The sequence below is a fragment of the Mytilus trossulus genome, unplaced genomic scaffold (assembly GCF_036588685.1).
Source record: "Mytilus trossulus isolate FHL-02 unplaced genomic scaffold, PNRI_Mtr1.1.1.hap1 h1tg000158l__unscaffolded, whole genome shotgun sequence".
NCBI classification, from domain to species: domain Eukaryota; kingdom Metazoa; phylum Mollusca; class Bivalvia; order Mytilida; family Mytilidae; genus Mytilus; species Mytilus trossulus.
This window is the reverse complement of record NW_026963304.1, coordinates 3612891-3629572: the sequence shown is the minus strand read 5'-3', so window position 1 is coordinate 3629572 and position 16682 is coordinate 3612891. Positions and strand designations below refer to the sequence as shown.

The window sequence follows — 16682 nt, the reverse complement described above, 5'->3', positions numbered from 1 at the left end:
CCACACGCTCGGATTTGTCGGATTTTTAACAAGCTAATTCATAAAGGAGGAGTAAAAGATACCAGAGGGACATTCACACTCATAAATCGAAACTAAACTAACGCCATGGCTACAAAAGAAAAGACAAACAATAGTGAAGAAGAAACGTCAAAACAATTAAAACCTACACACAAAAGCAACACGAATCCCACCAAAAGCTGGGGGTGATCTCGGCAACTCTGAAAGGGAAGAAAATACTGCTTCACATGTGACAACCGTCATTTTCATCAGATAACAGTCCACCGAAACGGACATAGCATTATCACTTCGAGCCAATCAATCCTTTGATCAAACTCCTCCATGCTGCGTGCAAAGCGGAGAAGCAACAAATACAAATTCTAAAGTCTCTGTTTTCATCCAGCCGGGTTCCAACCTACGACCTCTCACACTCGGGGTGATCACGTTACCACGTAATCGTGTATCCATCAAATTAAAAGAAAGTAAATTATAAACTGTTTAATGTCAGTACAGCACAAACAGAAAATTTAAATTCTTGAAAATTACATATTAAAGCATGCACAATATTTTGAATAAAACATAATTGTACTGTTGCTGTTGAAACCATATGTTGTTCAACTGCTAGGTAAAATAGACACAACAAATATGATAACTCATGTATAAAACAAATCAAATCAAAAAAGAAAATGAGTTCTATTAGTTCCTGTATTATAGAATAAAATATCTGTTTCTTTTGACATATATAGTCATATACATATGAGCTATCATATATGGTGCGTCTAGTTGTCATGTTCTTCGTATTTCCTGAAAATACACAAAAAAAAACCAAAAAAACCCAATTGATTTCTACCTTAAATGTTGTTGATTGATGATCAAAGAAAAACAAATAAATATTATAAAGTAGTCAATTACCGATTTTAAGTCGAGTTTGCTAATAAAACGTCCAAATGCTCAAATGAAAAATATTTAATTTAAAAAGAAGAAGAATATTTATTTTTTTCAGTCATATTGGCAAGCAAAGACAACGCGTTTGACTTAACTTATTAAAAAATACTTTGAAATCAGTTGAACTAAAAGAATTCTATAAGCAATATATCATATGCAAACTCCTCCTATGAATATTTTGAATATTCAAACAAACTAAAATATGTCCGTTTTTTTTGTAATAGAAAACAGTGGTAATGATTGCCACCGGTAACGGCATTGAACAAAATCGTCATTGCTCCTCTAACATTCCAAATGACACTGTAACAAGAACTGTACAATAGCGTACCTTTTTTGCCTTTCTTCTGCTTTTTCAATTCAGGTCTGGTTTTGTCTTGTTCACTTTGTTTTCTTTTTCTTTTCTGGGTAATCTGTATCTATGATTGAAAAATACTTATGTTCTACTAGTATGTAAGGTATTAATGGGTAAGATCAATGAGTAGTTGGCTCGAAGTCAAAATAATGTGTCTGGGTAGGGCGAAATGTCTTCCTACAGACTGCGTCCTTATATTTATTTTTCATTTCATATTTTATTTATTACCTTTATTACATGAAGTTGTTATTTAATCATATGGTATAAAAATCTATCTAAAAAACCAATTCGTGTTGGCCCATGCTGAATTTTAAAATGTATATACTATTGAAAAGGCTCCAAATTATCTCCTTTTGGTGCAAAAATACCTTTTTTTAAATTGAAATATCTTTTCAACTCATCGGTGACCTATATTTTTTATCATAATTTTCAATTAAGCTGTAATCAAATTCTTTTTTTATTTCGATAGTACCTCTATTTCTCCTAATAGTTCAACAGAAAAAGTCCCTTTACAAAAGTGTTTGCTTATTTCGAAGGCAGATTATGAGCGTAAGTGAACAATGACCCCATTTTGTTTTCTATTAAGTATAAAATAAAGTTCATTTATAGAAAAAAATGCGAAACCCTATACTTAAAAAAAATGATTTAGACCTGTGAGCCCCCTTTAATCACTGTGCTTAAACGGCCGTAAGTAACTCAAGTTACCCACAGCCCAAGATGGAGCCGCCTGGCTTCGGTTAGGAAGTTTGCTCTTATATAATTACAATACCATGAATATAAAAGAAATGTTCAGTAATTAAAAAGTTATATAAGTCTTTTAGGGAAACTCTGCAATGTAAAACGTGGTTTGTTACTACAAAATAAACGATTACAGCACGAATTGTCAAAACAACTTGTCCGTAACTTTTTTTCTTATACCACTAGGGATGTCCGTAACTTTAGCATGATGTCAGTAACTTTCAAAGAATCTTTATTCGTGGATGTAATTATTTTAAAGAAATGATAAATAACAAAAATACCGAACTCCTAGGAATATTCAAACGGGAAGTCCTCTATGAAATTGAAAAGCGAAAAGCTCAATTTAACACACCAAACGAACGGAAAACAACGGTCATATTCTCTGAAAAAAATTCAAAAAGGAAAGTCACTTATCAAATGGAAAAATCCAAAGCTCAACCGAGTGGATAACAACTGCCATTTTCCTGACTTGGTACAGGCATTTTCTTATGTATAAAATTGTACGGCAAAATTAACACGTCGTAATGTAACTAAACATCAGTAAGTAAAATATATGGGGATGCTAGAATACATTCTTCTGGCTTCATAGATTGTTAACTGCTTAAGTTTCAGATGATAAATCATGACATGCAGGTTATAAATCTCAGCATTTCAAACTGTAGAAATTACATTAGGGAGCCACCATTTGATTTTTATGGGGGGGGGGGGGGGTTAATCTCTGTCCTGCCTTTTTTTTCCACTCTATCCGGTCCTGTTTTTTTTTAGTTTATCCTGACTTTTTTAACATAAATTGCCATCCTGACGGTTTTTTTTGGAAGTGTCTCATCCTGCCTTTTTTTAACTCAAAACTCCTGTCCTGCCTATTTTTTCAAATTCATTCTAGCCCCCCCCCCCCCCCCCCCCCCACCTACAAAATCAAATGGGAGCTCCCTTAATAGTGAACATATGAAAATCAACTTCGGAGAACAAGTTCGGAGGTCAATCCTTAGCAGAAATACATAAATGAATCAGTCGAAACCTCTAAAGAAGATATGTATGATTTGATACCCGATCTTATTAAATCCCTGAGGTCAATGAAACTTTTAGAAGATTTTAAATCTACCTTAATCGCTATATCAAACTGACACCTGGTCAACAATATAGCCTTCCATCTACTCCTAGATATTGTCAATTTTTTTTCTCACAATTAACAACACATCACACTAGATATAGTGAAGAGACCATACTTTTTTTGGCTAACAATTCAGAAATTATTTAAAGGAAAGAAACCGCGCTGAAGTACGTCCATTATTCATAGTTCATTATTCATTATTCAATAATGAATGATGAAATAGTTCACTATCAATTATTCAATATTAAAAAATGAATAATGAAAAAGTTTGTTTCATTATTCAAATTGAAGCGGTGAATAGTGAAATAAATATAAAAAAAAATTGACTGTTGACACTAAAGCTATATTTTGATTCGCAATGACCATAAGAGGGTTTACGGAGGACCTAAATGCCACAAAATGCGTAAAAATGAGGAAATAGAATATGTGGTATGATTGCAAATGAAACAACTATCCACAAAAGACCAAAATGACACTGAAATTAACAACTATAGGTCACCGTACGGTCTTCAACAATGAGCAAAGCCCATACCGCATAGTCAGCTATATAAAAGGCCCCAATAAGACAATGTAAAACAATTCAAACAAGAAACCTAACGGCCTTATTTATGTTAAAAAATGAACGAAAAACAAATATGTAGCACATAAACAACATAAACAAACTACAACCACTAAATTAAGGCTCCTGACTTGGGACAGATCTAGACACATACATAAATAATGTGGCGGGGTTAAACATGCATATGTTAGCCAAGTTTGAATAATGAAATGGCCATATTTTGAATAATGGAATGGACTGGCAGGACCCTTCAGCCTCTTATTGCAGATATGTATCATACATCGATCGAAAGCTTATTAAGAGAAGACCAAAAGAACGAACTATACAAATCAGTTGAAAAGACTTAACTCATCAGATGGACAAAAATACAAGTGAACGTGGCCAGGTACTTGCCGACACAAAAAGACACAATAAACAGATCTGAGATTACTCGCATTTATCTGACAGCTAGCTCAAAGCCACTAACAACTAATAAAAAGAAATCATGCACCTAAGACTATAGTCAGCTACAAAAGGCCACCATGCACTATGTGAAATTTTTTTTTTTTTTAACAGATTTCAATATGTCGTTTGTTTAATGTGCTTTGGATGAGTATCGCCAAAGTTGTTCAGTGTTATTTGGTGTGAAAAAAAGGAACGGCAGACAATAATAAAAAAGATAAAATCCAAAAAAGGTTACAGTATTTCAGACATAACTGGGATATCCCTAAACCACTTGGTCCTGTTGTTTGATCTGAAGTTTTCAAATAGAAGCAGTATTATAATAAATTTGTAAAAATAGTCCACGGAACCATGTGTCTCGCCTGATATTGATGCTCTCAGTGTAAAAGCGTAATGTTGATCGGCTGTACATTCATTGGTCAAAAAACATAAAAACAATGTTTTTCTGTAGATGCTTTTTCTTGATAGATACCTATGTCGACTTCATATCGAATTGTTCTGCATTGGGTCTGTATTACTATGTAGATAAATTGAAAACTTATGCAAATGGTGTTTTTAAAATGAAACATTTCGTTATTGAGAGAAAATTGTCGTTGTGTTTGTTTCTATTAAACGGATAGTAGCTACGATTTTCATTAAAATTACTTTTTTAATCTATATGCCGGATTTTGTACAAAAGGTTTAATAAATATGATTAAAACAACTACTGGTCACTTTTGATTTATCATTTAGAAGCTTTTGAACGTTTAAAACCTAAATTTATTTCTTGTCTGATGTTAAGCCCAACCCTTATTCATGTGACCTATGTTGATTTGAACTCTACAGTTCCCAATGCGCAATCGCACATTGTGCCCCGAAGGGAAACTTGTCGAACAGGGGAATGTTATCGCGAAAATGGTACGTGAATTTACAGTTGCTGCGAGAAAAGAAACAAAAAAGAGGTGCAGACATATTATTGTAAATTAAAAATAAAAAACGGCGATGAGATCGGTTATTAAAATCCCTCAAAACACCTGCGACGCAGGCTAAGTCAAACAGAAGTAGCCGACGGTTTGCGTAACTGGTTTACATTACTTAAAAATTCCAGATCATGATATGAAAATAAATCGTAGCTACTATCCCTTAAACTTTTTAAAAAAATTGTTACTATAGTACACATTGCAGTAAGCATTTATCGCCTTCTCTAACAAAGAGCTTCGATTTCAACTAGGTTTCCGCCTGATATGATATATTTAAAGCTACAATAAAATTTGAACATTTAAGTAATTCCCCTGAATGTTAACAGTGATACCTTGATGTTATAAAGTAAAGTTTGCAAATAAAATTTTGTAACCTCACCTTTTTCTTTCAAATTCTGTATTTGAGGATCGCTGTTGTTATTTCGAATTCACGGCACCCATGCCACCAGAACTTTGAGCTATTCTTTTTCTTTTGTGATTCGTCTGTTTTGATATAAATTACACAGTTTTAAACAGTGTTTCACAATAAGTTAGAACAGTGCATACAACAAGTAATTGTATATATTTTTTTCTTTAATAATGTATTGAAAAAACAGGATTGTCTTTGCGAATATGCAATCATACCACATCTTCTAATTTTGTATTTTGACCATATCTAAGCATATAAAGCAGGTATTGTCTATTTTTACTGTTTATATGTTTTTAAGTGAAAATTAAAGGAAAAACAATCGTAAGACTGCATCACATTATTACTTCATTATAAATGAGAGTACATTAATATGAAGCATGTTTTATAAGTTTTCCAAAAACGAATCGACCCTATAGGAGAAAGAATGTCATAATAACACATATACAATTCAAAATATAAAGAGCGAGCAACATATCGTAACATTCAAAATTTATATACTTTAAGTTGCTTTGAAGTACACATAACCAATAAGGATAGGCAGTGGAAATATATAAAGTTATAAGACGTATATATTCACCCACAATTATGCTTATTATATCTGTACTCATCATATTGACCACTTCTGATTTGAGCACCAGAGAGATATAAAATTGCACAAAAATCTGGCACATCAATGGCAGTAAGCTTTAGAAATTATCACATTTTAACTAAGTACAAGTATGGTTACTGACTGGATCGAGCCTTATTTTGGTACTTAAATTACTTAATCATGTTAACAAATATTTTCTCATAGTTTTGACTGAATTCTTAATACAAATGCAAATAACATGTTTCCGCAGATAGATACACTTATATATAACATCCTAAACTGTTTTAATAACTGCCAGAAATTAATAAAAAATGGCACTTATTGTACTAAGTTATCATGCTAATTAAATGTAAAGTTTAATAAGAAATATCCTTTTTTAATGTCAAATAGGCTTCAGACACTTTATTCGTGGTCACCAGGGGATATAGTTCTCAAGTACTATTTTGTTATATGTGTTTAATTTTTAAATGGTCCTATATGGAACGCCATAGCTGTCTTCCGTTGTTCATATTTAGTATATGCTGTGCTCATTTAATTATTTTCAGCGGTTTTTCTCGATTATGAGTGCCCTTTTCATTATGTTCAGTAGTATAACAATTATGTTGAGCAGTAACATCATAATGATCAGTAGAATAATCATTATATTGTGCAGATCTGGTATTATATTCAGCACTTTAATCAATATACTTAGCAGTTTTGGCTTTATGTTCAGTAGGTAATTATTCTATTGAGTAGATTTGTCTTTATATTCAGTACTTTTGAAAATATCTTCTGTCAACAAATTTGTATATTATGTAGATGTATCATTATGTTGACTACAGAAACCGAAATATTCAGTGGTCAAACACACTTTATAATCAGTAGTGTTATCATTATGTTGAGTGAAATAAATATTATGTTCTGTAGATTGATCATTATGTTCTGTAAAATATATATTATGTTCAGTACAAACAACTGTATGATCAGTGGTCAAAATGTTTTATGTTCGGTTCAAAAAATATTATACTAGGTGGTTAATCAATTATATTCAGTGCTTTTTTCATTATGTGGTGGTGGTAGACTTCCGGAAATAACCGAAAACAAACGGAGCCGGACAATTTTTTCGGGTTTATTTTCATACTGTCTGCTTTACAACGTGCTCTTGCAGAACTTAATCTGCGAACCTTTCAAAAGTTTAAAGATGAGAGGATAGAGGATGACACTTTTCAGCACCTTGCTGATTAATATTTGATCAGACAAGGTGTTAAAACTATTGGTGATAGAATTAGATTGAGGGAAGCGATGAGGAAGGCTCTGTGACTAAATGACACAGAAATTAACAACTATAGGTCATTATATAAATGCCCCCAATAATTAGAAAAGCCCCCTCGTAGTCAGCTATAAAAGAGGGAGGAAAGATACCAGAGGAAGGGTCCCCGAAATGCTGTGTGGCAGACAGTGTTATTAATTAATTATTAGCTCCCTTGGTAAAACTCAAAATTTCATATTTAATGTATTTCATTGTTAACCAATTTATATGAAGCTTAATAAGTACATATTTGTTAATTGCATAGTTTTTGATATTTGAATTCATTGGTCAAAGATATATATTTTTATTGTAAAGTTTAATATTTGCATCGTCGCAAAATCTTTGGTTACCTTCTTTGGATACATTCAGTGAGAAAGATATATATTTTTGGGAAATTTGTTTGATTCGCCAGTCTAATATGAAATGTAATATAAAACGAATGTTATATATATTAACCAAATGCTTCGCAGGGCGTAGCTTTATACGACCGCAGAGGTTGAACCCTGAACGGTTGGGGCAAGTATGGACACAACATCCAAGCTGGATTCAGCTCTAAATTTGGATTGTGATTAAATAGTTGACACAGCATAGGTTTCTGACACAGAATGAAAGTGTTCTAATGAACTTAAAATTTTTGTTTTCTCTTAGAGCAATTCACCAGCTGTTGAATATTAATTCTCTCAAAATAATGTTTGAAGAAATTTTCTTTTTATTTATGCAATTTCAAATGAGAAAAATTGAACCAAATTTTATTAATCACATCCCCCTTTCCCTTATTCCAAAACTAATCTCAATTAAAATTTCTAATGGAGTTTGCAACAATAACTACTCATTTAAATACACCATAAAATATAAAGATGTAACCAGATTCTCCGCAGGGCGTAGCTTTATACGACCGCAGAGGTTGAACCCTGAATGATTGGGGCAAGTATGGACACAACATTCCAGCTGGATTCAGATCTAAATTTGGATTGTGATTAAATAGTTGACACAGCATAGGTTTCTGACACAGAATGAATGTGTTCTAATGAACTTAAAATTTTTGTTTTCTCTTAGAGCAATTCACCAGCTGTTGAATATTAATTCTCTCAAAATAATGTTTGAAGAAATTTTCTTTTTATTTATGAAATTTCAAATGAGAAAAATTGAACCAAATTTTATTAATCACATCCCCCTTTCCCTTATTCCAAAACTAATCTCAATTAAAATTTCTAATGGAGTTTGCAACAATAACTACTCATTTAAATACATCATAAAATATTAAGATGTAACCAGATGCTCCGCAGGGCGTAGCTTTATACGACCGCAGAGGTTGAACCCTGAACGGTTGGGGCAAGTATGGACACAACATCCAAGCTGGATTCAGCTCTAAATTTGGATTGTGATTAAATAGTTGACACAGCATAGGTTTCTGACACAGAATGAATGTGTTCTAATGAACTTAAAATTTTTGTTTTCTCTTAGAGCAATTCACCAGCTGTTGAATATTAATTCTCTCAAAATAAAGTTTGAAGAAATTTTCTTTTTATTTATGAAATTTCAAATGAGAAAAATTGAACCAAATTTTATTAATCACATCCCCCTTTCCCTTATTCCAAAACTAATCTCAATTAAAATTTCTAATGGAGTTTGCAACAATAACTACTCATTTAAATACATCATAAAATATTAAGATGTAACCAGATGCTCCGCAGGGCGTAGCTTTATACGACCGCAGAGGTTGAACCCTGAACGGTTGGGGCAAGTATGGACACAACATCCAAGCTGGATTCAGCTCTAAATTTGGATTGTGATTAAATAGTTGACACAGCATAGGTTTCTGACACAGAATGAATGTGTTCTAATGAACTTAAAATTTTTGTTTTCTCTTAGAGCAATTCACCAGCTGTTGAATATTAATTCTCTCAAAATAATGTTTGAAGAAATTTTCTTTTTATTTATGAAATTTCAAATGAGAAAAATTGAACCAAATTTTATTAATCACATCCCCCTTTCCCTTATTCCAAAACTAATCTCAATTAAAATTTCTAATGGAGTTTGCAACAATAACTACTCATTTAAATACATCATAAAATATTAAGATGTAACCAGATGCTCCGCAGGGCGTAGCTTTATACGACCGCAGAGGTTGAACCCTGAACGGTTGGGGCAAGTATGGACACAACATCCAAGCTGGATTCAGCTCTAAATTTGGATTGTGATTAAATAGTTGACACAGCATAGGTTTCTGACACAGAATGAATGTGTTCTAATGAACTTAAAATTTTTGTTTTCTCTTACAGCAATTCACCAGCTGTTGAATATTAATTCTCTCAAAATAATGTTTGAAGAAATTTTCTTTTTATTTATGCAATTTCAAATGAGAAAAATTGAACCAAATTTTATTAATCACATCCCCCTTTCCCTTATTCCAAAACTAATCTCAATTAAAATTTCTAATGGAGTTTGCAACAATAACTACTCATTTAAATACATCATAAAATATTAAGATGTAACCAGATGCTCCGCAGGGCGTAGCTTTATACGACCGCAGAGGTTGAACCCTGAATGGTTGGGGCAAGTATGGACACAACATTCCAGCTGGATTCAGCTCTAAATTTGGATTGTGATTAAATAGTTGACACAGCATAGGTTTCTGACACAGAATGAATGTGTTCTAATGAACTTAAAATTTTGGTTTTCTCTTACAGCAATTCACTATGCTGTTGAATATTAATCCTCTCAAAAAAATGTTTGAAGAAATTTTCTTTTTATTTATGAAATTTCAAATGAGAAAAATTGAACCCAATTTTTTTAATCACATCCCCCTTTCCCTTATTCCAAAACTAATCTCAATTAAAATTTCTAATGGAGTTTGCAACAATAACTACTCATTTAAATACATCATAAAATATTACGATGTAAAAAAAACTGCTTGTTATCACTGAATGGTAAAGATTATTTTAATTTATCAGTTGGTAGTAAAAAGTGAATATACATTGTATATTGTATATAACAAAAATTTAAGTTGATTCTGGACAAAGAAAGATAACTCCAATTAAAAAAAATTCTTGCAATTGCACAATATTGTGCAATAAGATATTTCTTGCTTACTATTCTGGAAAAAGAAAGATAACTCTAATTAAAAAAAATTGCTATATCACAATATTGTGCAATTAGATATTTCTTGCCATTGCGCAATACTGTGCAATTGAAAAGACTTGCTATTGCACAATACTTAATATAATAATTTTAGATCCTGATTTGGACCAACTTGAAAACTGGGCCCATAATAAAAAATCTTAGTACATGTTTGGATTCAGCATATCAAAGAACCCCAAGATTTCAATTTTTGTTAAAATTAAACTAAGTTTAATTTTGGACCCTTTGGACTTTAATGTAAACCAATTTGAAAACAAGACCAAAAATGAAGAATCTACATACACAGTTAGATCTGGCATATCAAAGAACCCCATTTATTCAATTTTTGATGAAATCAAACAAAGTTTTATTTTGGACCCCGATTTGGACCAACTTGAAAACTGGGCCAATAATCAAGAATCTAAGTACATTTTTTAGATTCAGCATATCAAAGAACCCAACCTATTTTTGTTAAAATTAAACTAAGTTTAATTTTGGACCCTTTTGACCTTAATGTAGACCAATTTGAAAACGGGACCAAAAGTTAAGAATCTACATACACAGTTAGATTCGGCATATCAAAGAACCCAAATTATTCAATTTTGATGAAATCAAACAAAGTTTAATTTTGGACCCTTTGGGCCCCTTATTCCTAAACTGTTTGGACCAAAACTCCAAAAAATCAATACCAACCTTCCTTTTATGGTCATAAACCTTGTGTTTAAATTTCATAGATTTCTATTTACTTATACTAACGTTATGGTGCGAAAAACCAAGAAAAATGCTTTTTTGGGTCCCTTTTTGACCCCTTATTCCTAAACTGTTGGGACCTAAACTCCCAAAATCAATACCAACCTTCTTTTTGTGGTCATAAACATTGTGTTTTAATTTCATTGATTTCTATTCACTTAAACTAAAGTTATTGTGCGAAAACCAAGAATAATGCTTATTTGGGCCCTTTTTTGGCCCCTAATTCCTAAAATGTTGAAACCAATACTCCCAAAATCAATCCCAACCTTTCTTTTGTCGTCATAAACCTTGTGTCAAAATTTCATAGATTTCTATTAACTTAAACTACAGTAATAGTGCGAAAACCAAGAAAATGCTAATTTGGGCCCTTTTTTGGCCCCTAATTCCTAAAATGTTGGGACCAAAACTCCCAAAATCAATACCAACCTTTCTTTTGTGGTCATAAACCTTGTGTTAAAATTTCCTAGATTTCTATTCACTTTTACTTAAGTTAGAGTGCGAAAACTAAAAGTATTCGGACGACGACGACGACGACGACGCCGACGACGACGACGACGACGCAGACGACGACGCCAAAGTGATAGCAATATACGACGAAAAAAAACTCAAATTTTGCGGTCGTATAAAAAAACTGCTTGTTATCACTGAATGGTAAAGATTATTTTAATTTATCAGTTGGTAGTAAAAAGTGAATATACATTGTATATTGTATGTAACAAAGATTTAAGTTGATTCTAGACAAAGAAAGATAACTCCAATTAAAAAAATTCTTGCTATTTCACAATATTGTGCAATTAGATATTTCTTGCTTACTATTCTGGACAAAGAAAGATAACTCTAATTAAAAAAAAATTGCTATATCACAATATTGTGCAATTAGATATTTCTTGCCATTGCGCAATACTGTGCAATTGAAAAGACTTGCTATTGCACAATACTTAATATAATAATTTTAGATCCTGATTTGGACCAACTTGAAAACTGGGTCCATAATCAAAAATCTAAGTACATGTTTGGATTCAGCATATCAAAAAACCCCAAGATTTCAATTTTTGTTAAAATCAAACTAAGTTAAATTTTGGACCCTTTGGACTTTAATGCAGACCAATTTGAAAACAAGACCAAAAATGAAGAATCTACATAGTTAGATTTGGCATATCAAAGAACCCCATTTAATATTTTTTGATGAAATCAAACAAAGTTTAATTTTGGACCCCAATTTGGACCAACTTGAAAACTGGGCCAATAATCAAGCATCTAAGTACATTTTTAGATTCAGCATATCAAAGAACCCAACCGATTCATTTTTTGTCAAAATCAAACTTAGTTTAATTTTGGACCCTTTGGACCTTAAAGTAGACCAATTTGAAAACGGGACCAAAAGTTAAGAATCTACATACACAGTTAGATTCGGCATATCAAAGAACCCCTATTATTCAATTTTGATGAAATCAAACAAAGTTTAATTTTAGACCCTTTGGGCCCCTTATTCTGTTGGGACCAAAACTCACAAAATCAATACTAACCTTCCTTTTATGGTCATAAACCTTGTGTTTAAATTTCATATATTTCTATTTACTTATTCTAACATTATGGTGCGAAAACCAAGAAAATTGCTTATTTGGGTCCCTTTTTGACCCTTAATTCCTAAACTGTTGGGACCTAAACTCCCAAAATCTATACCAACCTTCCTTTTGTGGTCATAAACATTGTGTTTAAATTTCATTGATTTCTATTAACTTTAACGAAAGTTATAGTGCAAAAACCAAGAAAATGCTTATTTGGGCCCTTTTTGGCCCCTAATTCCTAAAATGTTGGGACAAAAACTCCCAAAATCAATACCAACCTTCCTTTTGTGGTCATAAACCTTGTGTTAAAATTTCATAGATTTCTATTCTTTTTTACTAAAGTAAGAGTGCGAAAACTAAAAGTATTCGGACGACGACGACGACGATGACGACGACGACGCAGACGACGACGCCAAGGTGATAGCAATATACGACGAATTTTTTTTCAAATTTTGCGGTCGTATAAAAACGGAACGTTATATTTATTAAAAACTGTAAAATCTTATGTATAGCGATCCTCGGATCTTCTTTGTTCTTGGCAGTATCAGAAGTTAAACACTATAGATGACTTTGGGAAATAATTCTCAAACCAAGGTTCAAGTAATTGAAGGGGCATGTTTGGACAACTTATGTGCCAGGGAATATTCAAATTTAACCAAGGGTAAAAATGTTCGATTTACTTGCAGAGTGTCAGATATATTTGTATTGGGGTTGAATTAAGATATAGAAATTTAACAATGACAGATGATATGCACCTTGAAAGTTAAATATCCTATGATATTTTTTTTTTATAGAAAACCGTATAATACATGTACTTCCGTCCCATCTTTCCTTCCTACATTCCTTGTTACAGTATTTTTAAATAGATTTCCACAACTCGACGTTATTTTTGATAAAATGACATCACAAAACGAACAGAACCAAAATCAACCAACAATATAAAAAAACGAATAAAACTTGCAAAATATTCGAAGTCAAACACCCTCTTCGACGCCGCATTTTAAGTGTAACGCCGAATCTGATGTCAGAAGATGTAACCAAAGAAAATAAACAAAATAACAATTATACATAAATAACAACAGACTACTAGCAGTTAACTGACATGCCAGCTCCAGACTTCAATTAAACTGATTGAAAGATTATGATTTCATCATATGAAGATCAGGCACAATCCTTCCCGTTAGGGGTTTAGTATCATACCATCATAACATATATGAGAAGAACATAAGCCGTGTCATGCCAACAACTGGTTTTCGAATAAATATGTTTAGTTCCGATGCAAAGACCCTGCAAGTGTATAAATATTAACGCAAAAATATGCAATCTTTAATGACCTGACAACAGTATCGTTACTATATTCCTTCTTTATCAGTCTATTTAAAGGTTTTGTTAGTTTCTGCGGTGAATGCTGACATTTTTGTGCTTTATAAAGAATATTTCCATAAACAATTGGATGTGAAATACGTAAACGTAAAAGAAGTCTGCATGTTGAGCTACATTTACGACTCGTACAAGTTGAGATATATAAACACCGTAAGATGGTGATAAGAATTGTCTTTTGTTTTTGACTATGCGGTATGGGCTTTGCTTATTGTTGAAGGCCGTACGGTGAACTATAGTTGTAAATTTCTGTGTCAAATTGGTCTTTTGTGGATAGTTGTCTCATTGGCAATCATACCACATCTTCTTTATAATATTGGCTTGCAGTGTCAGTCCACATTTAAGTCTTCCATCAACTGGAGTTTATATCTATTTTGTCTATCTTCCACCTAACTTTCCACGGCCGGTATATTATTAAACTAAGAAGGGATCTATATTATAAACCATATAATTTTCTCATTGAAGGTATCCAAAGAAGGTAAGCGAAGATTTTGCGACGATGCAAATATTAAATTTTACAATATAAATAAATATCTTTAACCAATGAATTCAAATATCAAAAACTATGCAATTAACAAATATATACTTATTAAGCTTCATATAAATTGTTTAACAATGAAATACATTTAATATGAAATTTGGAGTTTTACCAAGGGAGTTAATAATTAATTAATAACACTGTCTGCCACACAGCATTTCGGGGACCCTTCCTCTGGTATCTTTCCTCCCTCTTTTATAACTGATTACGAGGGGGCTTTTCTAATTATTCGGGGCATTATAATGACCTATAGTTGTTAATTTCTGTCAATTAGTCACAGAGCCTTCCTCATCGCTTCCCTCAATCTTATTCTATCACCAATAGTTTTAACACCTAGTCTGATCAAATATTAATCAGCAAGGTGCTGAAAAGTGTCATACTCTATCCTCTCATCTTTAAACTTTTGAAAGGTTCGCAGATTAAGTTCTGCAAGAGCACGTTGTAAAGCAGACAGTATGAAAATAAACCCGAAAAAAATTGTCCGGCTTCGTTTGTTTTCGGTTATTTCCGGAAGTCTACCACCACCACATAATGAAAAAAGCACTGAATATAATTGATTAACCACCTAGTATAATATTTTTTGAACCGAACATAAAACATTTTGACCACTGATCATACAGTTGTTTGTACTGAACATAATATATATTTTACAGAACATAATGATCAATCTACAGAACATAATATTTATTTCACTCAACATAATGATAACACTACTGATTATAAAGTGTGTTTGACCACTGAATATTTCGGTTTCTGTAGTCAACATAATGATACATCTACATAATATACAAATTTGTTGACAGAAGATATTTTCAAAAGTACTGAATATAAAGACAAATCTACTCAATAGAATAATTACCTACTGAACATAAAGCCAAAACTGCTAAGTATATTGATTAAAGTGCTGAATATAATACCAGATCTGCACAATATAATGATTATTCTACTGATCATCATGATGTTACTGCTCAACATAATTGTTATACTACTGAACATAATGAAAATGGCACTCATAATCGAGAAAAAACCACTGAAAATAATTAAATGAGCACAGCATATGCTTAATATGAACAACGGAAGACAGCTATGGCGTTTCATAGTCCTATCAGTTGCATATTACTACCCGTAAGAAGTACGTAAGTCATTAGTTATTCATGTTATTTTCTATCTTCTCATGTCTAAATTATCAATGGTAAATAAAACCATGGTCATACAACTAACATATGACAAAATGAATCATGCCAAAGTTTAGATTAATTTTACAGTTAAAATAAATTTGCCCATCAACCAATGTTTTACTAAAGATCACTAAAAGTTACGAGTGTTGTCTGTAAATATAAATATGAAAATTTCAATCGGCTAGTATTGCCGACTTGAGTATTATAATATAATTCTGCAACATCTCAAAATCCGAAGTGATCAAATAGATCCAGCACGGCTGTATAAAAAAATGTCATAAAAACATTTTCATATTCTAATTGAACTTGGGCAAACCTCGGTTTTTCATAATCATATTGAACATGTTAAATCATATTTTAAATATCAACACAATTTGAGTTTTTTTCTCTTCATATTTTCTATGGATTAAAAAGTATATCTTACCAGAACTCTCGTAGGTTTACACGTTAGCTTCAGACTCTTCTTCCTTTAAAACGAAATCCCATCAGTCTCCTTTTCCTTTTCTAAGGGACTCCATCTTTCTCTTCCTTTGACCAAAGTACACAACAAAATGACCTCGTTTCACTTTACAGTGCTGTATATATATGTATTACAAAACACGCGTCATAATCCATCACTGGCAACACAATAATCCCAAATCATTATTGTACCGCAAAAGTTCTACTACACTGACTTTAAAGACGTAGGAATAAACATGATAACCATACGGTGTACATGGTGTATTCAATATAATACTTCCTTCCGAGTCTTGGGTCAATC

General features: G+C 32.2%; 1 long non-coding RNA gene across 1 annotated transcript; it reads right to left on the bottom strand.

The window, feature by feature from the left end:
* Positions 1-480: 480 nt before the first annotated feature.
* Positions 481-16474, bottom strand: LOC134700464 (uncharacterized). Its single transcript, XR_010103881.1, has 4 exons — positions 16347-16474; positions 5482-5585; positions 1271-1358; positions 481-801 (listed from the first exon to the last, which is right to left on the bottom strand). It is a non-coding gene; the product is annotated as an uncharacterized LOC134700464 (long non-coding RNA).
* Positions 16475-16682: the final 208 nt, after the last annotated feature.